The sequence below is a fragment of the Oreochromis aureus genome, linkage group 3 (genome assembly GCF_013358895.1).
Source record: "Oreochromis aureus strain Israel breed Guangdong linkage group 3, ZZ_aureus, whole genome shotgun sequence".
NCBI lineage: Eukaryota > Metazoa > Chordata > Actinopteri > Cichliformes > Cichlidae > Oreochromis > Oreochromis aureus.
In genome coordinates this window covers 3,852,342-3,875,343 of record NC_052944.1, presented here as the reverse complement: position 1 = coordinate 3,875,343, position 23,002 = coordinate 3,852,342, and the positions used below count along the sequence as shown (strand labels likewise).

The 23,002-nt window shown below is 43.3% G+C and overlaps 1 long non-coding RNA gene across 1 annotated transcript; it reads left to right on the top strand.

Moving 5' to 3' along the window:
* The first annotated feature begins 71 nt into the window (after positions 1–71).
* Positions 72–21,813, top strand: LOC120438743. The gene is made up of 4 exons (XR_005612094.1): positions 72–281; positions 18,468–18,603; positions 21,566–21,642; positions 21,759–21,813. It is a non-coding gene; the product is annotated as an uncharacterized LOC120438743 (long non-coding RNA).
* Positions 21,814–23,002: the final 1,189 nt, after the last annotated feature.

Genomic DNA, 23,002 nt, shown 5'->3' with positions numbered 1-23,002 from the left:
ACACACCCACATCATCTGATTTGTTCTCAGGGTTGTTCAGTGTGTTGGAGTTGGAGCAGAAACCTGCTGCAGGTTAATTATTGATCAAACAATATCACACAAGGTGCAGCAGCTGACCTTTGACCTGTGAGCTTCAGACTCTTTGCTGGTGTGAAGTGTTTAATGTGACTTCAGCCTGCAGACACAGAGGACTGATGAAGCAGAAGATTGTCTCTGTTTCTACACAGACCTGGTCCAGACAGCAGAGCTGCAGAGTGAAGACGTTCATGGGAAGAAGCTGAGTAAGTGCAACGTCCTCTTTGAATCCTGGATCAGGAAGTGAAGCCGGTGAATATTTGCTGTTTAAATAAGGTTTCTGTCTTTGACTCAGTCTGCTGTCACTTTGTTTCAGAGAGAAAAGAGATTTCAGATTAACTGCATTATATGCTGAGTAACTAAACGCTGCTAGTCTGTGGTGTCACTCCCAGCAGCATCACGTCATTTCTTTACTCTGACCTTTAACATCAGTTCACTTAGCTAGCAGAGCAGCTAGCAGTTAGAGTATGAACTCTGTGTCAGCAGTCAGCTTGGTCCTGGTGGTCGCCTGGTTTCATGTTTGCTGATGCTCCAGATGTGTCCACATAATTATTTATTTCTGTAAATGTAAAGACTTTACAGATAAACAACAGCAGCCCTCTGGCTGGACTCTAACCTGTGAGTTTCCTGTGACTGAAACCACAAGCTGACATTTTCCTTCTGAAGCAGCTGAATGGATGTTTGAGTTTACCTGCATACATGGTGCAAATAAACCCGCTTTGGATGGTTTGGAGGCGGAGCCTAAAGCAGGACAGGATTCTAATGTGATTGGTCACTTTGATGAGGTGGCTGTAACTCAGGTGGTCGAGCAGGTCACCTGCTAACCAGAAGGTTGGTGGTTTAATGCCAGTCTGCATGATGTCCTTGGGCAAGATACTAACCCCATGTTGCTCTCCGATGCATCCATTAGAGTGTGAATGTTAGACAGGAAGCACTTAGAAACATGGAAAAAGTGCTTGTGTGAATGTACAAGTTGTGTTTTATAATAAAGTTATTTCCTGTGCACCAGTGGAAACACTGACAACTATAGCTGGATTATTTATTTGAACTATTTTAAACCAGAGGCTTCAGACGCAGGTTCTGCAGCCTCTGCACTGCTGTGCCATCAGTCTGTTGGACAGTATTTGATAGATTTCAGGGAAAAATGAAGGAACATGAACAACTGGTCAGAAACACTTATACTTTATACATCATGCTTTTCTTATGCAACATCCACACGTGAATCATGAAACTTTAACATTTAAAGTATCGTAGCTCTGTTGCTAAATTTTCTGACTCTTGTTTTAATGGTAATAGTCAAAGTGTGATCGGTGAATGTGAGCAGCAGAAAGGAGGAAAGCACTAATGCTGGCACAAGGGGCCACAAGCCAGTGTACTCAAGTGCCAGCCTGGGTAAATGGGGAGTGTTGCATTAGTAAGGGCATTCTGAACTAAAGCTTTACCAAATAAAATGTGTGGATCATAATGAATAAGACTGTCATGCTACTGATGGCTGAAAGAAAAGGAAGAGGAGGAAGGAGGCATGTTAGGAGTAGGGATGGGTGTCGTTTAGGTTTTATCCGATACCGGTGCCAAACCGATACTTTTGAAACGGTGCCGGTGCTTAATCGGTGCTCGAACACAAACTTTGTCCTAAAACCTCTCATGTTTAGCTGGTTTTTAAAAAAAGATAACAATGTTAGCCTTTTCTGCAGCTATAGGGTATATATGGTTTCACTCTATCAAACAAGAAGACAGCCTCATGTAACTACTCAGATTCGAGGTGTTACCTCCTTTGACAGCATCACAGTATCACCTTAAAGCGCTTGTTGCAGGCTGCTGAGTTTGCATCTTTTGCTGTGAAGTACAGCCAGACTTTTGACCGCTAAGGGTAAAACACCCTTATGGTTACAAAGGATAAGGCACTGTGTCTGTGTGTGTGTGTGTGTGTGTGTGTGTGTGTGTGTGTGTGTGTGTGTGTGTGTATTTGTGTTTGGAGTTTCGTTTGTGTGTCCTCCTGCTCACCAAAAGGGTCATAAAAGCAGGAAACATATTAACCCTTGTATGGTGTTCGGGTCTGTGAGACCCGTTTTCAGTTTTTTTCAAAAGAAAAATTAGACAATTATTTTTTCAACCTGAAATTCATTGGCTTTGGCTTATTTTCTGTGAAGAACATAAATCCGAACAAATTTTCAATGACCTCATACTGTACCTTCCCCCACGCATTTACATTACATACAAGGTGTTCGGGTCCACTGGACCCAGGTCTAATAAAAGTGTTGAAAGTGTAGGTCCTGTGTTCCCATACTCTGTCTTCCTCCTTTCTGGTGCTGCTGATAGTGTTTTCTTTCCCTCCCGCTCCCGCACAAAGTTGCAACTTTGTTGAAAATTCAACTATCGACACCGTCTGCTCTTACATTCCCGCACATTTTACCCTCTTTCTTGAGGGATCCAAATTTTATTTTCTCATACCCTGTCCCACCTGCAAATTAGGGGAATAATACTATAAATAAGACTTTGCCAGTGTGGTTCTTTTTCACAACTGATCAAGATGGCAAAAGATTATCTGCTGCGAGGACCTTCCAATTGATTTTGGAAGAGAGAGGAGCTTCGGATGATGATGTTGGCAAAGAGGTTTCAGAATATTTCACATTTCTGAAAATTCAGAGTCTGACAGTGTCTTTGAAGAAGAGGATGAGGTTTAGCACCGTTTAGTAACAAAACGAAGATGAGTACCCCATCAACAGCCAGCTCCAGGACCAGAACAAGCCCACCAGACAGCAAGTGAAGAAATATGGATGTCAATAAATGGTGAAATTGAATGGTCTTCTTGCCCAAGAACTGAGCCACCCTGCAGAGCTGCTACTGTGATAAGCCAGGGCCAACACGGCTGACAGTTACTCATGTGCAGGACATCAAGTCTTCATTTGAGCTTTTCATCCCAGATTCCATCCAGAAAATTATTCTGGATTGCAGTAATCTAGACGGAAGGTGTGTTTTTGGAGAGAGTTGGAAGGAGATGGACCAAATTGATCTAATAAGAACCCTAAGGCCTACTTTGGGGTTCTTATCCTTGCTGGAGTTTTCAGGTCCAAAGGGGAATCCACAGAATCCCGGTGGGATGCAGAAACCGGCAAGAACCTTTCCGTGCATCAATGTCTCTGGAAAGCTTCCACAAAATTTCCAGGATTATCCGTTTTGATAACCGAGACGACAGACCAGCTCGACGGCAGAGAGCTAAGCTAGCTGCCATCAGGACAGTGTGGGATAAGTGGGTGCATTGCCTCCCCGTTTTACAACCCTGGGCCTAATGTCACCATTTATGAGCAGCTGATCCCATTTAGTTGTGAAACATATTGCTTCACGTGTAAATGTGTTGTGTCTTTCCACTCACTCCACTTGATTATAACTGATTTAATTTTTTTTATAACATTTTACAAAAAAAACGAGAAGCACATTAATTCATAAATGTGATCTAACAAAGGGAAAGGGAAAAAATTAACCATGTTTGCTGTTCATATGGCTGTAATTGGGATGAAGTAAACATCTGTTGAGTAATTTAACATAAAATTGTTTGATAGTGTTAATTTGGAAAGCCAAAACTCTAGCGGGTCCACCAGACCCATGAACACTGGCTGAGTAACAAAAATACGAACACCATACAAGGGTTAACCAAGAAAACAGAACCGTCAGATAGGATGTCCCTATAATAAAACACTACAGCCTCCCCCACCAACAGACTGGTTGCAGAGGTGGTCAAAGACAAAGGAATGTGTTTGATCAGCTGCTTGAACTAAGACTTACAAATTTAAGTAACACAATGACAACATTTAACAATTTGACTCCAACAGCTGCCAGCTGAGATTTAAATGTAATTTAAATGAAGGATTCAAGGTTATTGGCTTTTTAATCGTAGAGATCACATGAACGTACAGGGAGTGCAGAATTATTAGGCAAATGAGTATTTTGTCCACATCATCCTCTTCATGCATGTCGTCTTACTCCAAGCTGTATAGGCTCGAAAGTCTACTACCAATTAAGCATATTAGGTGATGTGCATCTCTGTAATGAGAAGGGGTGTGGTCTAATGACATCAACACCCTATATCAGGTGTGCATAATTATTAGGCAACTTCCTTTCCTTTGGCAAAATGGGTCAAAAGAAGGACTTGACAGGCTCAGAAAAGTCAAAAATAGTGAGATATCTTGCAGAGGGATGCAGCAGTCTTAAAATTGCAAAGCTTCTGAAGCGTGATCATCGAACAATCAAGCGTTTCATTAAAAATAGTCAACAGGGTCTCAAGAAGCGTGTGGAAAAACCAAGGCGCAAAATAACTGTCCATGAACTGAGAAAAGTCAAGCGTGCAGCTGCCAAGATGCCACTTGCCACCAGTTTGGCCATATTTCAGAGCTGCAACATCACTGGAGTGCCCAAAAGCACAAGGTGTGCAATACTCAGAGACATGGCCAAGGTAAGAAAGGCTGAAAGACGACCACCACTGAACAAGACACACAAGCTGAAACGTCAAGACTGGGCCAAGAAATATCTCAAGACTGATTTTTCTAAGGTTTTATGGACTGATGAAATGAGAGTGAGTCTTGATGGGCCAGATGGATGGGCCCGTGGCTGGATTGGTAAAGGGCAGAGAGCTCCAGTCCCACTCAGGCGCCAGCAAGGTGGAGGTGGAGTACTGGTTTGGGCTGGTGTCATCAAAGATGAGCTTGTGGGGCCTTTTCGGGTTGAGGATGGAGTCAAGCTCAACTCCCAGTCCTACTGCCAGTTTCTGGAAGACACCTTCTTCAAGCAGTGGTACAGGAAGAAGTCTGCATCCTTCAAGAAAAACATGATTTTCATGCAGGACAATGCTCCATCACACGCGTCCAAGTACTCCACAGCGTGGCTGGCAAGAAAGGGTATAAAAGAAGAAAAACTAATGACATGGCCTCCTTGTTCACCTGATCTGAACCCCATTGAGAACCTGTGGTCCATCATCAAATGTGAGATTTACAAGGAGGAAAACAGTACACCTCTCTGAACAGTGTCTGGGAGGCTGTGGTTGCTGCTGCACGCAATGTTGATGGTGAACAGATCAAAACACTGACAGAATCCATGGATGGCAGGCTTTTGAGTGTCCTTGCAAAGAAAGGTGGCTATATTGGTCGCTGATTTGTTTTTGTTTTGTTTTTGAATGTCAGAAATGTATATTTGTGAATGTGGAGATGTTATATTGGTTTCACTGGTAAAAATAAATAATTGAAATGGGTATATATTTGTTTTTGTTAAGTTGCCTAATAATTATGCACAGTAATAGTCACCTGCACACACAGATATCCCCTAAAATAGCTAAAACTACAAACAAACTAAAACTACTTCCAAAAACATTCAGCTTTGATATTAATGAGTTTTTGGGTTCATTGAGAACATGGTTGTTGTTCAATAATAAAATTATTCCTCAAAAATACAACTTGCCTAATAATTCTGCACTCCCTGTATATGAATTGTATGATATGTCTCTTCTATTTTTCTATGATCATATTTTGATGTTGATTGTGATTGGTTTTATTTGTTTCTTCAGTGGTTGTAGTGTTTTACTATTTAGTAATTTTTTCCATTTTGTAATTGTGTATAAAGTTTAATTTGAATGAAAGTTACACTCAAATGCTTTCAGTGTTGCTGTGTTGAGTGTTTGGTATGGGCAGAAATCTGTGCCATCAGAAACTGAATTTGAATAAGTTAAATTTGAATTTGAATTACTCAGATTGAATCTGAATTGTAACTTGAATGAAAGCTTTTGAAAACTGAATTTGAATTAGTCTAATTTGAAATTGAATTTATGGTTTGAAAATGAATTGATTTGCTTTGAAACTGCATTTTATCCTTTAAAAATTCAGCTCTCGAATAATTTCAGATTCACTTCTCACCATTCAGTTTCAGTTCTACAATTCAATTTCAGTTCCAAAATTCAGTTTTTTGGGACTTACATCCGGTTCGGTTCAAGCGCAGATTAATAGAACTACAGACTGATAGCGTTACTGACGGAATCTACAGCGTCTTGAGCTGAATTAAGACTTCAGAAGTCATTCGTCATGTCGAATGACCAGCGGATAAACTCTCAGGTTGGTAATAAATGTATTACATGTATAAGAACAAGTGTCATGTTAACAAATGATAGCCGTACAGTAAGCTTTATGCTTATTGTAGCTGCTAGCTAAAAACGCTAATTTAGCGTAGTTTGCCCTGGATTCAGCTTTGACAAACAAATATGATCGTCTGTTTCTAGTAGAATTCCAAAGTTGTCATCTTGTACCCTCTCAGAGCCCTGTATGCTTGCAGAGACCCCTACAGTAAGGAAACATGCAAAACGCTGTCCAAACCTTTGTATTTGAGCTTTATTTATGTCTTACACAGCATCCCAACTCTTTAGCTAACTTAATAACTTTAGCTAAAGTGAATAGTTAGTCTAATTCATTAGTGCAGCATTACTGGATCACCTCTGTTTGAAGTGATATAATATGATATACAACTATCACTGAAACAGCAAACTTTGTAAATAAACAAACAACACTTCTCATTCTCTAAACGTTTGGCCACAGCTGTAAATTACACTATCAGTGCTTGTTCACTCTTGACAATAATTACATTTCTAAATTCTCTTTGTGCATTTACAGGTAAACAATATCTAATATTTTATCTAAATGACTGCTTTGTCTTTGAAAAGGTGAAGAGCCTGAGGGCGGTGACAGTCCAGTTCTACTCTAAGTACATCCTTACGGTGGCTCACAGGACAAGGCCACATTCCTGTCCTGCCAGAAGAGAAGAGAAACTTCAGAGTCTCCATGAAGTTCAACCACACCTGTCATATGGAATATGACAGGGGTCTCAAACTCCAGTCCTCGAGGGCGGTGTCATGCAACTTTTCCATGCCCTCGAGGACTGGAGTTTGAGACCCCTGCTGTATGGTGTTCATGCAGTTTTCTACCCCAGTTACAGCATGTCTGACTGCCTGTTCAGCATATGCAAAAATATATGATGAGTTTAAGCATGTGATGACAAAGGCCTTCCATTATGGTGTTTGTCATCACATGTCACAGACATCTGGATGATCATTTGGAATAAACAAAAAACTTGTTACTTCATCTTTTATCTTTATTATTATTATTGTTCTTATTTTACATTTTTCATTGTTAGGCATTGGGTTTATTTGTAGTAGTCCTTTCCAGCTTCTCTCCCTCTTCCATATTACTGTGTCAGCTTGTCAGCTCTATTTGGGTTTGGGAGTGGAACAGGAAGTAAGGAACAGAAAGTGCCATTTAAACCAGGAGAGGTTCTTATATTTCAGAAGAAGGGATTAATTCAAAAGAAATGACCTCAATGCCATATTTTATTTAGGAACCCTAGAGAGCACTTTGCAAAATAACACATTCTTATAATTTCACCCTCAGATGAGCCAAGCTACGACTGTCAGGGAAGGTGATGTAGGTACAGAGCATGTGAGAGTGGTTAAGTTAATGTCTCTTGTCTAGATGAAGGCACAGGAGGGATCAATGGCACGGCGTAGAGATTCAGTATCTTCAGTCTTCAGTGGACACTCCATTTCTGGCACAAAACACCTGTAAAAGATGGTCGATTTAGGAGGTGACCCGACAACTTCAGCCTGTCAAACATAGCAATGGAGCAGTATGTTTAAAAAAAAAAATCTAATTAAGCATGCACTCAGTACCCTAAGAATTATCATGGTAGTTAAACACAGTGATAGTTGTATATCATATTATATTACTTCAAACAGAGGTGATCCAGTAATGCTGCACTAATGAATTAGACTAACTATTCACTTTAGCTAAAGTTATTAAGTTAAGCTAAAGAGTTGGGATGCTGTGTAAGACATAAATAAAGCTAAAATACAAAGGTTTGGACAGCGTTTTGCATGTTTCCCTACTGTAGGGTCTCTGCAAGCATACAGGGCTCTGAGAGGGTACAAGATGACAACTTTGGAATTCTACTAGAAACAGTCGATCATATTTGTTTGTCAAAGCTGAATCCAGGGCAAACTACGCTAAATTAGCGTTTTTAGCTAGCAGCTACAATAAGCATAAAGGTTACTGTACGGCTATCATTTGTTAACATGACACTTGTTCTTATACATGTAATACATTTATTACCAACCTGAGAGTTTATCCGCTGGTCATTCGACATGACGAATGACTTCTGAAGTCTTAATTCAGCTCAAGACGCTGTAGATTCCGTCAGTAACGCTATCAGTCCGTAGTTCTATTAATCTGCGCTTGAACCGGAACCGGATGTAAGTCCCAAAAAACTGAATTTTGGAACTGAAATTGAATTGTAGAACTGAAACTGAATGGTGAGAAGTGAATCTGAAATTATTCGAGAGCTGAATTTTTAAAGGATAAAATGCAGTTTCAAAGCAAATCAATTCATTTTCAAACTATAAATTCAATTTCAAATTAGACTAATTCAAATTCAGTTTTCAAAAGCTTTCATTCAAGTTACAATTCAGATTCAATCTGAGTAATTCAAATTCAAATTTAACTTATTCAAATTCAGTTTCTGATGGCACAGATTTCTGCCCATAGTTTGGATGTTTAACGTTTCTATAGAAGACACAGAAAGACGTTTGGCTAAAGAAATCTGTGCTAGAGTGAGTTTTTTTTTTTAAGTAGTAGAAAAGAAAACAGATGTTGAATTCTTTAGAGAATTTTCTAGAAATCTTTTTCTTTCTAAACAGAATTCAGAATATTGATGTTTGAGATGGAAGCTGTTTCTACAGGATCCTGATGGACACTCAAAGCTTTTATAAAATGCTCTCATTAGTTGTTTACAGCAGAATATCAACGTATGTAAATCAAAACAACAAAAATGCACAAGTGGTGTGTGAGACTACAAATGATCGAATCAGGACTGCTGATTTTATTACTCTTAACTTTTAAAGGCAGGTTTTGTATCTGAGAGCAGGGACACCTGCTGTGTTCAGTGTGACTGTAAGTTCAGGCTACGCTTGATTTAGTAGCTCGATGTTTTTAAACTGTGTTTATTTATAAGGTTCATTAAAAGTTATTTAAACAGAGCATTTTTGTTTTTATAACAAAAACTTTTAGAATTTTTTTGTGGGGGCACAAAATATTCAACACTACTAATAGAAAAACATATATTTAACAGTAATAATAGAAAAGTGAAGACATTAACCTGTAATAAAAGACAACATATTTAACGTTAATAAAAGAAAACAATCTAGCAGCAATTAGTGAAAAAAAACCCATTACAGTAGAAAAACAACAGTTTTATACATGGCAATGGTCTTACGTATGCCGGTGTTGGCTGATAACGGTATGTTTAAATGTGAAACAGCCCTTAAAAACTCTGTCCAGCCAATAGGTCTGAAGGTGTGTGTGTGGTTGTGACGGCTTTAATCAGGTCGTAAATGTGTGAACCCGGGATGGTGTGTTTATCAACACCAATTTCGCCTTTGTCATTGTAAGAAATCAAGTCTGGCCAACGAGAGAATGAGTTCTGCATTCCTCCTTCTCCTTTTAGGTATGTGTGTCAAAGCATTCTCTGCAATAAAATCCTTCAGCCCATTTTTTCTTTTTTAGCTGTTTGTACTGCTGATTGGTCAGTGGAATGTTACCTTGCAATACGTTAAAGGCTATCTCACACAATGCATGATGAAACCCAAGTTTGCATTGCTAATAATAACTCTGCATAGAGCCGGGGGAGACTTGTATATCGGTTCGGGAGGCCAACGGTGTGGACGGCAATGCAAGTCCAGAGGCCGGCCACGCGGAAGGCAGTGGCGGCGTTCAGGACGTCGTCCACAGTGGCGAAGATGCCCAACAAGCGGCCTGGCAGATGACCGACGATGTGGAGGTGGTAGTAGGGGACCTGAAGGCTGCGTGGCCCCTGCAGCACCAGGCGAGGCGGAGGTTGGACCAGACGAGGCAGAGGCTGAAGCCGAGGCTGGGCCAGGCAGAGGGGATGATGAGGCTGCTGCAGGCGAAGCGGATGGGGAGGCTGAATCAGGCAAGGCTGAAGCTGGACCAGGTGAAGACGAAGCTGATGCAGAGGTCGGGCCAAACGAAGCTGATGAAGCTGAAGAGGAGGCCACTGCAGGCGAGGCTGGAGCTGATGTGGGAGCTGGACCAGATGAGGATGAAGACACAGAGGCTGGACCAGACGAGGATGAAGACACGGAGGCTGGACCAGACGAGGATGATGCCGGAGCTTGACCAGGCGACAGTGATGATGCTGGAGCTGGACCAGGCGACGGCATGGGTGGAGCTGAAGCTGGGCCAGGCGACGGCATGGGTGGAGCTGAAGCTGGGCCAGGCGACGGCACGTGGGCCTCTGGCAGGAACGGAGCAGAACCAGTAGGCGCACGGGCCTCTGGCAAACACATAGCAGACTGCAGCTGCGCAAAGCGTTGACTCTGCTCAGGCAGCGACAGCCAGGTGCAGTCCTCAGCTGGCTTCTTAACCTCCAGGGGTCCATAGTCAGCTGGGGGCCGAAACCCAGCCTCTGGGGAGGCCCTGGAGTGAGTAACAGTCTCTAAATTAGCCAGTTTCTGAGAAACTAGAGGGGTTTTAATGTAAATCTAAAACAATCTCCAGGGTTTGTCCCTTGGAGCAGCCATACTCCAACCTGTAACCCTGTGTAAAAACATCAGTCAGCAATTAAATGTTTAGCTTGTCTAACTCTCAGCTCCACATGGAGCCTGTATCCTGGAAGACAAAGTCTTTAAATCAAACTTCACATTTTCAACCAACTATAGATCATAAGAGTAATAAAGTATTCAGCATAAAAGACAAATATCATGTGCAGATATTCTCAAATCATTAAATCACTATTATTATCATAATTTGTCCCAAATCATGAATCATCCCAATTTATTCCACAATTTAATCGGTGACTTTCCTTAAGCAATGTCACTCCACTCATTTTATCACTGTGAGCTCAATAGTGGCCAGCTAATGAGCCCATATTCAACTATTCTGTAACCACTGCACATTTGTTCAATTGTCACTTGTCTGTCTGTGCTGAATCCTTTACAAGCACTCTTAAAGAAAAACAAACATTAGCCAAACACACGTTCATCCTGGTGGTCAGGCGTCGGCCATCCAGATTCCAGAGATCAAGAAGGTCATAAAGTTAACACTCCACTGTAAAAAGAAGTAACACTGGTTTCAAACAGTGTCACACTGTATTCACTTCTCCCTTGTAACATTCATATTTTCTCCACAACACAGTGTAATTTCATCACCAACACACAGCCTGTAACCACAGTTTTCTTCACACAAAATCTCAGTAATCCTGTGATAGAAAAACATCATTAAGCTGTGTCCTGCTATAAATCACATGATCGAATCACATGATTAACCATCTGCTGTGGAAAAAGAAAGGTAAATGTTAGCGCTGCGCATTCGTATACACTCTTTCTCACAGTAATCTCTGTGAGCAACACAAAGTAGTTAATAACACACCCATGGTGAATTCACAGACACAGAGAATTTTAACCTAAAAAAGGTTAAATTTGCAGAGTTCACGTAGTCATGTGACCCAAGTTTCCTCCTGTGGTCTCCTTCTGCTCCTGCAGTAGAGACACACACAGAGATACAGCCACACCTTTGTCAGGTGGGGGTTAACTTCACACAATGGTGTTAAGTCAGTCAGTCTTGTCAGCTTTTGTCAGTCAATTTTTCCACTCATTTTTTATTTGCTGACAGTAGAAGGTCTCGTGACGCAATAAGTTTCTACTGCCAGCAATGACGTCATTTCAAAAGAAAAAGAAAAACTTTAGAATCGGATTACGTCGCTGAATCCTTTTTGGCAGGGACTTGTTTTCTGATTGTCCCAAATAAGTGGCTTTCTCCTGAGCCCATTTTGATTTTTGGAGAAACTCACTTTGCAACAGTTTTCTCGACGACGAGTCGTATAGCGCTTCTGTTCTAATCGTGCGGATCTGCTCAAACAGAGATCATCAACCGAAACTTTCAGTGCACCATGAAAGTAACAAAATAAAAACAAAGGAAAGAAAATAAAGGAAAGCAAAGGAAAGAAAGGCCTTGTTTAAGTCATGACACGTGTTCTTCATGCCAGGGGGATAAATCATAACAACCCATTTGGCAGACTCAACTTAGTAACAAAAGACAAATCAACAGCTAGATCAATCTCAAACATTCATCCAATCAGATTCTCATCACTGCTTAAAACAACACACATCTCTCTCTCTCTCTCTCTCTCTCTCTCTCTCTCTCTCTCTCTCCCTCTCTCTCATAAACAGAAAGCAGCATTACAGCTGTTTCAGGCTGAGAAACATAAACACTCTTCGTGTTATCATTCACCACACAACTATGTTATTTCTTTGTCCACTGGGCAGGTGACCTGCAGAATCACGTCTGCCCCAGCTGGATACCTTTTCACACACACCGTGACGTCAGACACGCTCACAATCACTTCTGCTTAGAGCACAATTTCACTTCATTCGTCAATGATCCACACACCACGTGCTGCCCAATAAAACTTTGCAGTGTATTTCATCCTCTTTCAAGGCAGACTTAAACACCATATGTTTTTTTTCTGTTGTGTCAGGGATGGATATGTGGTTGCAACGCTTATGTTCACTTTCTTTCCTTTCTGTCTCCTCTCCTGCCTAGTCTGTTTTGGACTCAATGCTGCTCCTAATGCCTCTCCATACTCAGCCTTTAGTCTCTCCTCCACCTCTGCCTCTCACGCTCTTCTCTGGCTCTTCTTTCTGCTAACATTCTTGCTCTTTCTAATGCTTTTCTACGGTATTGTTCTAGAGTAGTTGCAGTAGATTGAGCTGTGGTTTCATCCTCAGGTTTCACAACTACTGCTTATAATATTGCTCTTTTAACATTCTGTGCTTCTCTTCTCTTTTGAGCCTGCTCCAGCCACAACTTAGCGACTGCTAACTGCAATTCCTTCCTCTGCTTAGCTTTCCCTGTTTTACCTGCTGCACTTACAGTTATTCTTTCTACAAGCATTTTACACTGAACTTCCACTAATATCCCTTCAAATCCATATTTCTTACACCAACAACTTACATACTGCATGCTGCCCGGTGAATATTTCTCCATAAATTTTACATCCCCTTCTAAGGCAGCCTTACACATTATTCTCACACAAGACAACAATCAGCCACACTCACGCAGACCACGTCTGGCCCCACACACACACATAGGCCTATCGGCTTGCGCTCACACGCACAGCCAGCGCTCTCTGTTGAAAACTCTCAAACGCCCCATATGGCGGAGAATTCAACCGTCGGACACTCTCCAAACGCCCCAAATGGCGAGGATTCCGAACACTCCTCACGGGGGAGTCACCGAACCTAGGTTGTCTACACGCCTCACACGGCGGAGAAGCCTGCGTCTCTCTTACGCGGCTAGCGCGCTCCCGTACCTGCGATCAACGCAGGGTCACGTAGCCGCTCTCTAAGGCCTTCTATATTTACTGTTCGTGTTGTTTCTGTTCATGGGAAGAGTCTCTGTATCCCGTCAATCGCCATCCATCCCGAGGGGAGTTCAGACGCAAACATTCCGGCCTGGTGACAAGCATCAAGGCACCAGGGCTTTCCGTCAATCATCCCAGACGTTGCGGTGGCGTCCTCTCCCTCTCCTCGCGGTGGATGCGATGTGTTAGGCTCCGGCTCGGAGGACCAAATAAATGTTGGGTCTGTTCCCACAAACCCCGCTAATTCTAGAAACTTATTCATCATGAATGAAAACAAGACAGTCAGCGATCGATCGATTACTTGCGCAAGGGAGGCCTCCTCTGTGTCCAGCACGAAAATGACCCCAAATCCGGCCTCCTCTCGCTGCCTTTTATTGAGAGACAGTTCACACAAAACACAGCAAAGCAACGCCCACATGGTTCTAAGGCATTGTATGTATATGTGTGAACCTTTATATGTAAGTAGGAATGTGTGTGTGTGTGTGTGTGTGTGTGAGAGAGAGAGACCTCCTGCTGACCAAAGGGTTGTAAAAGCAGGAAGCTTACAACACAAGGAACAGATCTTTCAGATAGGATGTATCTACAATAAAACCTCCCCCAACACAAAGTGGTTAGAGGTGCTCAGGATCAAAGGAATGGCTTTGATCTTACTGCTTGAACTAAGACTGTACAAATTTAAGAAACACAATGGCAACATTCAACAATTAGACCTAACAACAACTTTATGTCGGAAGTTCCCGCACACTCATTGGATAACGATGTGTCAATCTCGAGTTATTAGCCAATGAGCGTGCGGATTCACAGAAAGACCCGCCTTTATCACGGGACTTTAAAAACTACAATGGCGACAGAAACTCCGTGAGTGGAGTTCAAATCAAATCAAATCAAATCAAATCACCTTTATTGTCACGTCACATGTGCAGGTACACTGGTACAGTACATGCGAGTGAAATTCTTGTGTGCAAGCTTCACAAGCAACAGAGTTGTGCAAAATACAATAACGTGCAACAAGCAAAATATAAAAATGGTTAATCTAAAAAGTAATAAATATATGTACCATATATAAAGGTATATACATTACTGAATGTGTGTACTAAATATGTTTTTTTCGTGTGTGTGTGTGTGTGTGTGTGTGTGTGTGTGTGTGTGAGTGTGTATATACATGTTTTACAAATGAAATAGAGTAAACAATAAAATAAGATATATAAAATATAAAATATACAGAGGTAGGTATGTGCAAAACAGTGGCATTAATGTACAGTATGGAGTGCATAATGTTGAAGTTCCAGTAGTGAGGGTGAGGTGTCTATGACGTGTTCAGCAGTCTGATGGCCTGGTGGAAAAAGCTGTCTCTCAGTCTGCTGGTTCGGGACCGGATGCTGCAGAACCTCCTTCCTGATGGAAGTAGTCTGAAGAGTTTATGGCTGGGGTGACTGAGTCCTTGATGATCCTCCCCGCTTTCCTCAGGCACCGCTTCCTGTAGATGTCTTGGAGGAGGAAGCTCACCTCAATTATCCGTTCAGCACACCGCACTACTCTCTGGAGAGCTTTGCGGTTGTAAGCGGTGCTGTTGCCATACCAGGTGGTGATGCATCCAGTGAGGATGCTCTCAATGGCACAGCGATAGAAGGTCCTGAGGATGTGGGGGCTCATGCCGAATCTTTTCAGTCTCCTGAGAAAGAAGAGGCGCTGCTGCGCCTTCTTCACTGTTTTGTTTATGTGTACTGACCATGTGAGATCCTCAGCCAGATGTACACCAAGGAAGCGGAAGCTGCTCACTCTCTCCACAGCGGCGCCGTTGATGGTGATGGGGGTGTACTCCTCTGCACCTCCGGAAGTCCACTATCAGCTCCTTTGTCTTTGCGACGTTGAGGGTGAGATGGTTGTCTTGACACCAGTGGGTCAGGCGCTGACCTCCTCCCTGTGGCTGTCTCATCACCGTTGGTGATAAGACCCACCACTGTAGTGTCGTCCGCAAACTTCACAATGATGTTGGAGTTGTTAGTGGCCGTGCAGTCGTGAGGTGTAGAGTGAGTACAGGAGAGGGCTCAGTACACACCCCTGTGGAGCACCAGTGTTCAGTGTGATGGGGATGAGGTGGTGCTGCCCAGTCTGACCACTTGGCGTCTGTCACACAGGAAGTTAAGGATCCAGCTGCAGAGGAGCTGCTCAGTCCTAGATCCTGCAGTTTCCTGTCCAGTTTTGAGGGAACGATGGTGTTGAATGCTGAGCTGTAATCTACAAACAGCATTCTCACATACGTGTCTCTCTTCTCCAGGTGTGACAGGGCAGCATGGAGTGTCAAGGCTATGGCATCATCAGTGGACCTGTTGTGGCGGTATGCGAACTGTAGAGGGTCCAGTGAGTCGGGTAGTGCGGAGCAGATGAAGTCCCTGACCAGCTTCTCAAGCATTTGCTCACGATGGGGGTCAGGGCTACAGGTCGCCAGTCGTTCAATGAGGAGATGGTGGAGGATTTGGGTACAGGGACAATGGTGGCCATTTTGAAGCAGGCTGGGACCACAGACAGAGAGAGAGGAAAGGTTGAAGGTGTGTAAACACTCCAGCCAGCTGAGCGCGCGCATGACTTGAGGACGCGGCCGGGAATCCCGTCCGGACCAGTAGCTTTGCGCATGCGTTCACTCTCCTGAAGTACCTCCGCACATCCTCCTCAGACACAGTGTGCGCACTGGCGTCATCCGCGGTGCGCACACTGTCCGGTCTCATGGTGTTCGCTGTGTCGAATCTAGCGTAGAATACGTTTAGATCCTCACACAGAGAGGCCGTGGTCTGCGGTGTGCTGGTTTTCCTCTAAAGTCTGCGATCGTGTTTAGTCCCTGCCACATACTCCGAGGGTTGTCAAACTGTTGCTCCACCCTGTCCCTGTACTCACGTTTGGCTGCTTTGATCGTCTTCCGGAGTTGGTAATGTGCGTGTTTGTAGTCCGATGTGTTCGCGGAGGCAAAAGCGGTGCTCCGTGCCGCTAGCGCCGTCGCGAACATCTCCGTTAATCCAGGGTTTTGATTTGGGAAGGATTTAACTGTTCTGGATGGGACGACATCTTCCACGCATTTTCTGATAAATCCACAGACTGAGTCTGTGTACTCATCAATGTCATTAGCAGCCACGTGAAACATTTCCCAGTCCGCGTGATCAAAACAGTCCCGCAGCGTAGACTCGATTGGTCCGACCAACGATGCACCGCCCTCAGGGTTGGAGCTTCCTGTTTCAGCTTCTGCCTGTAGGCGGGTAGAAGCAGGATGGAGCGGTGATCTGATTGGCCGAATGGGGCGTGGGGAGGGCTTTGTACGCATCCCGGAAAGAGGTGTAGCAGTGGTCAGAAGCCGGTCTCCACGAGTGTTGAAATGGATGTGTTGGTGGAGTTTTGGTGAGACTTTCTTCAGGTTACCCTTATTAAAGTCCCCGGTCGTGATAAACGCCGCCTCTGGGTGTCTTGGTTTCCTCACTGCTGATCGCGCTGTACAGTTCCCTGAGTGCTCGGTCAGTGTCGGCTTGTGGGGAATGTAAACAGCCGTAATAATCACTGCTGTAAATTCCTCGGTAGCCAGAATGGCCGGCACTTAACCATCAGGTACTCCAGGTCCGGTGAGCAGAAGGATTTGACTGGGTGCACGTTCGCATAATCACACCAGCTGTTGTTGATCATGAAACACACACCACCGCCTCTGCTTTTCCCAGTAAGCTCCTGTGACCTGTCCGCTGGTGCACAGAGGACCCCGGTAGTTGTACTGCGGAGTCCGGTACCTTGTCCGATAGCCAGGTTTCTGTGAGGCAGATCACGCAGCAGTCCCGCATCTCTCGCTGGAATGAGATCCGTGTTCAAGCTCGCACAGCTTGTTCTCCAGAGACTGCACATTAGCCAGTAATAAGCTGGGTAACGGTGGTCTGTTAGTGCGCCGTCTCAGTCGAACCAGAACGCCAGATCTTCTCCCTCTGCGTCGGCGTTTGCGGCCTCCACGGGCCCAGAACAAAGGCGTCTCAGGTGAGATGAATGGGGGGTCTGCAAACGGAGGGTCCGTGTTGCAAAACTTGAACTCCGGAAAGTGATGAGAAAGTCCGTCTTTTATGTCCAGTAAGGTTTGTCGGTCGTACACAAGGAGACGTGCTACTCGTGAAAAAATAAAGAAAAAGTAAAATTAAACACAAAAAACAGCTGTTGCTTGGGGGAGCTCGCGACGAGGCTGCCATACTCGGCGCCATCTTGGTCTAGATGCGCCTCTTCTCTCTCTAGAGTTCAGGCTGACGTCATGAAACTGTGACGTTTGAGCCACTTCCTGTTCTCAGTCCCAGCGTCCTGATCACCGAGGTTTCTGTTGCTCTGATATCTGATATTGATTATATTGGTAAACAGGCTGTAGCATAAACATCAGGTCTGTTCTGAAAACTGTCTTTATTTTTTCAAAGTAAGGGAATATCTGTGGTGTGATACCGCGGGCTCATGGGCTAAGGACTTGGATTGACAAGTCAAGCGCAGATGATTGTGTTGTTTCTTATAAAGGCTTGTGTGTGTGTGCCTTCCTGTGTGTGTCCTTGTGTCAGTGGAACTGAATCAGTGTGTTAGAGAAAGTGCTCCTCTGCTGTGCCGTCATCGTGTGGATGCTTCTTTTAAAGTTGGAACTCATGTTTTTATGATCTGCTTCATTTCATTGAACCTTTATTTCTAACCATGAAGTCCCTTTGAGGTTACAGCCTCCTGGTTAGGTTGAGGCTGTTCTTGTGCTTCAGGCTGAAATATGAGGAGTAAGGAGTGGGGCTGGTTAGCCCTCATGACCCTCACCATAACACATACGTCACAGGACAGTGTTTACCACAGAAACTCCATGAAATGATCAATGAGAACTTTAGAAACCCGTCAGTGTGATGCTTCCAGTACAACAGCACCTCTGAGTGTGTGTGTTTGCCTCTCAGACTAACTCCACCCTGACATCAAGAAGATGGAGGAAGAGGATGGAGCAGGATCTGCAGCATCCAGCTGTGTGTCTGTGAGGAGTGACCGGTCCAAAGAAAAACCTCCAAAGTTCAGTAATGAACCTGCAGCAACAATGTAAGAGAGCTGCTGACTCATTTATTCAGTGTAAATAATGATTTTTGATGCAATGGGAGAAGAAAAATGACAAAAACATTAAAATATTACAAACTATATTTTTGAGTTTCCTGATGTAGTACAAAAATATATGAACATAACTGTATATAGGACAGATATTTTACGGTTCTTTTAGGCAGCACCAAAAAACAAAAAGACTATTTTTAAGCTGTCTGAGGTAGTGAGTCAACATGTCACACTGGGTCAAAGGTCAGGGAGTAAAAGTGTGTTTTAACCCTTTAAAGCCGGTGGGAGCGGGCACGCTCCGTTTTGCGTAACTATTTTTAAATCCCGGTAGCACTTACATCTTGTGCCATCAGCTTGTCCTCGGTCACAGTTTCCTTCCACATATAGCTTTGCAAAAACTGCATAAAAAGCACTTGCAGCAACAAAAACATAATATTCCAGAAACAGGCTTTGCCGATCCGATCAGCTGTTCATAACACTTCCTACGTCCATCACCACGAACTATCGCATGTCTGCCATGACCTGCCCGAAAGTGGAAGTGATGTCATTTTGCGGAAATGTATTTTTTACCTTCAGGGCCTCATGAGTCTATACTGGTGTTTTTAAAAGTTATGTTTGACTTTCTGACTTTCTGTGTCGTTTCTGGGATGCTTAGGACTCATATTGCACTGCTGGAAATAGTTTATTTTGATGCACATGCTGTTTTTTGCAAATTTACATTATAATATTTATTTTTTGTTTTTCCTGCAGTATATACAAATTGGTGATTTTCAAAAATAAAACTATGAAGGCATTTAGAATAAATTTCCTGTGGTGGGAAGCTATTTTGTGCAACTTTTTTGTATTTACAGTTTTGAGGGATAAGCCTCTTAAATTTCTCTAGCTAGAAATATATATTAAAAAAACTAAAACGATTTTCAATTTTTTTGTAGTTTATTGCACTTTTTTGCTATTTATGTGATTACTATGCACTTAATGCATACATATTATTAAAATTTGGGCTATAATGGTTGTATTGATGTATATCAACAAATGCTCCCAAAAATGGCACTACAGCATGTAAAAATATAATATAAGCTCTGGCGAACTTGGTTCTATGGTAGGTCTTAAAGGGTTAAAGGAGGTTTAAAAGCAGCGAGTGAAGAAGCCTGTCGAGGTAAATCGTTCCATAACTGATCAAATTCAGTTGGTGATGTAGGCTGATCCTGTTTCTATGTCATTGATGCTGTTCAATCAGGTTCTGTGAGAGAAACATAAAGAACTGTTTTCCTGTTAAATTAACTCCATCTATGACAATGTTAAAGACTAACAGGACAACCATAACGTTTGTTGCCTCGCTGTTTTATTAGCCATAGCAGCTAACAGCTACCTTGATTCTAGCTTAGCAGACTGCTAATGTGGCTATGGGCTAAAGGTACTTTGGGAGGCTCCCATATTTCCACAGGGGTTGCAGCAGTAGATGGATCCATGTGTTTGATGCTTCCTGATGCAACCCTTCTAGTTATCTGGGTTTGGGTTTGCTTTTTTACATTTAAAAAGATTTAATTTGCTTTTGCAGTTGAAATTACAAGTTTACACAGCGCTGTAGACCTCTGTGTGAAATCAAGCATCTGGTTCACAGAGAGGATAACCCTCAATTGGGCTGTACAACATTATATAGTGAGACAAAAACAGAGATTATCGTAGCCATCGCTCTCTCGCATGGACGTGGCAGTCTTGCTGTCTGCTGTGAATCCTCCCCGTACCTCCGTGACCTCGTCTGGTATCTGCTCCCTCCTCTGTAAGAGACAGTAAAGGAAAACACGTCTCTGCCTAGTCTTGAAAATCTAATCTTATCATCCATTGTTCTTCTAGGGCCTCTTCTTCTTGTGGCCTCAGCTAACTGCTAATATTTAAATGGCTAACATTAACATGTGTGCCAGCCAGGTTATTCAGTGTTGTGACAGTCAGCTGCTTCAGCTGCTGCTGGGATGGGCTGTGGCAAAGAGAACAGAGAAAATCAAAATCAGAGTTTTTCTCTGGATTAAAAGCAAGGAAACAACAATATATTCTAAATGGTGAAACTGATGGTTTATGGTGTTTGGGCCTGTTTTTCTGTATTTATGCAGATAAAGTGTAAACTCAGATGAATGATACCATCAAATGTTAAAGGAAAATATGAGGATGAGTGTCTGTGAGCTGAGAAGGACGTGAAGCGAGCAGTTTATCCCAGAGCTGAAGCTGCTCTGTGTGCAGAGATGAGCTCAGATTCCTGCTGTGATTGATCAACAGTCACAGAAATGTAGACTTGTAGTTATTACTGCAGGATGGTCACAGCAGATACTGATAAACATGGATTATGAGGATGGATGATCAAGTTTCTCACTCTCTCCTTTAAATCTCAGTTTTTTCTTCTTCACAGTTTATCTGTTAATTTATTCATGAATAACACTGAAAGAGTTTCTGTTATATTTCCCCTTGAACATCACCTTATTAGGGCGGCATTAGGAAATAGCCCCCCTCCAAAGAATGAATGAATGAATGATGATAATAATAAAATGATTAAAAAGCAGAGCTCAGAGTGGTAGATGGTCAAACATGGATCCACGGGTGGTTCAACTGCATTTGGTGACGTGACCAAAGCAAATCTTTCAAATAATCCCACCATCAACGGGATGTTGTCTCCTTTACTACGGTTACTTTACTTGGTCACCGTGTGAATTTCTTTGAAATGAACCAAATTCTTTTATTTGTTGGTTGTTGCATATTTAAGCTCTACAGTCAGGAAAGGAGGAGATGAGGCCTCAACAATGTTGGGTTGTAGCTGTGGTTCAGGTTAGAGTGAGTGTCCATGGAATAAATGTAAGTCAGTGAACTGGAAACATGACTGTGTTCAAACTTTGTTTCCTTTTTATAATGAGTCTAATCAAAGGTGGACAGAAGTATCTCCACTTTGACTTTTCTGTGTCACCATCAGAGCTTCTGCACAGTGTGGAGAAAGATCCAGAAGCAGAGCTGGACTGCAGACAGCCAGTCAGAGCAGCTGTGTACAAAGTAAGACTGAACATCTGTCTGCTGATGGACTCATTTCTGAAAACTGGACTTCTTGTGTTGTTCAGACATTGAAGAGTTTTCTTTCTCTTTAGTCTCATTGTTTTTCTTTCTTTCAGCAGATGTTGGTCTGCAGGAGGTTTTAGATGAACATAAGATCAGTCTGAGGAGGAGATGTGAACGTGTGACTGAAGGAAGTGATGAAACAGGAAGTAGAACCCTCCTCAACACCATCTACACTGAGCTCTACATCACAGAGGGACAGAGTGAAGAGGTTCATACCAACATGAGGTGAGGCAGCTGGAGACAGCTTCCAAGATGGACGCCCTCCATGACGCTCCAATCAGGTGCCAGGACATCTTTAAAGCCTTACCTGACCAACAGAGACCCATCAGAGTGGTTCTGACCAACGGCGTGGCTGGTGTTGGAAAAACCTTCTCAGTGCAGAAGTTCACTCTGGACTGGGCAGAGGGCTTGGAGAACCAACATGTCAGTGTGGTGGTTCTGCTTTCATTCAGGAGCTGAACCTGATCAGACATGAGCAGTACAGTCTTCTGGAGCTGCTCCATGTTTTCCATCCAACATTACAGAAGGTCACAGCAGAGAAGCTGGCTGTCTCTCAGCTTTTGTTCATCTTTGACGGCCTGGATGAAAGCAGACTTTCATTGGATTTCACCAACAGGAAGCTGCTGTCTGATGTCACACAGAAGTCATCAGTCAGCCAGCTGCTGACAAACCTCATCCAGGGGAATCTGCTTCCCTCGGCTCTCGTCTGGATAACTTCCCGACCCGCAGCAGCCAATCAGATCCCTCCTACATGTGTTGACAGGCTAACAGAAGTACGAGGCTTCACTGACGCCCAGAAGGAGGAGTACTTCAGGAGGAGATTCAGTGATGAAGAGCCGTCCAGCAGAATCATCTCCCGCATGAAGACATCCAGGAGCCTCCACATCATGTGTAGTATCCCAGTCTTCTGCTGGATCACTGCTACAGTTCTGGAGCACATGTTGACTACAGAGCAGAGAGGAGAGCTGCCCAAGACCCTGACTGACATGTACTCACAGTTCCTTCTGGTTCAGACAAAGAGGAAGAAGAACAAGTACCATGAGGGACATGAGACGAGTCCACAGGAGCTGACGGAGGCTGACAAGGAAGTTCTTCTGAAGCTGGGGAGGCTGGCGTTTGAACATCTGGAGAAAGGAAACATCATGTTCTACCAAGAAGACCTGGAGCAGTGTGGTCTGGATGTGACAGAGGCCTCGGTGTACTCAGGAGTTTGTACAGAGATCTTCAAAAGAGAGTGTGTGATCTTCCAGAAACCAGTCTACTGCTTTGTTCATCTGAGCATTCAGGAGTTTCTGGC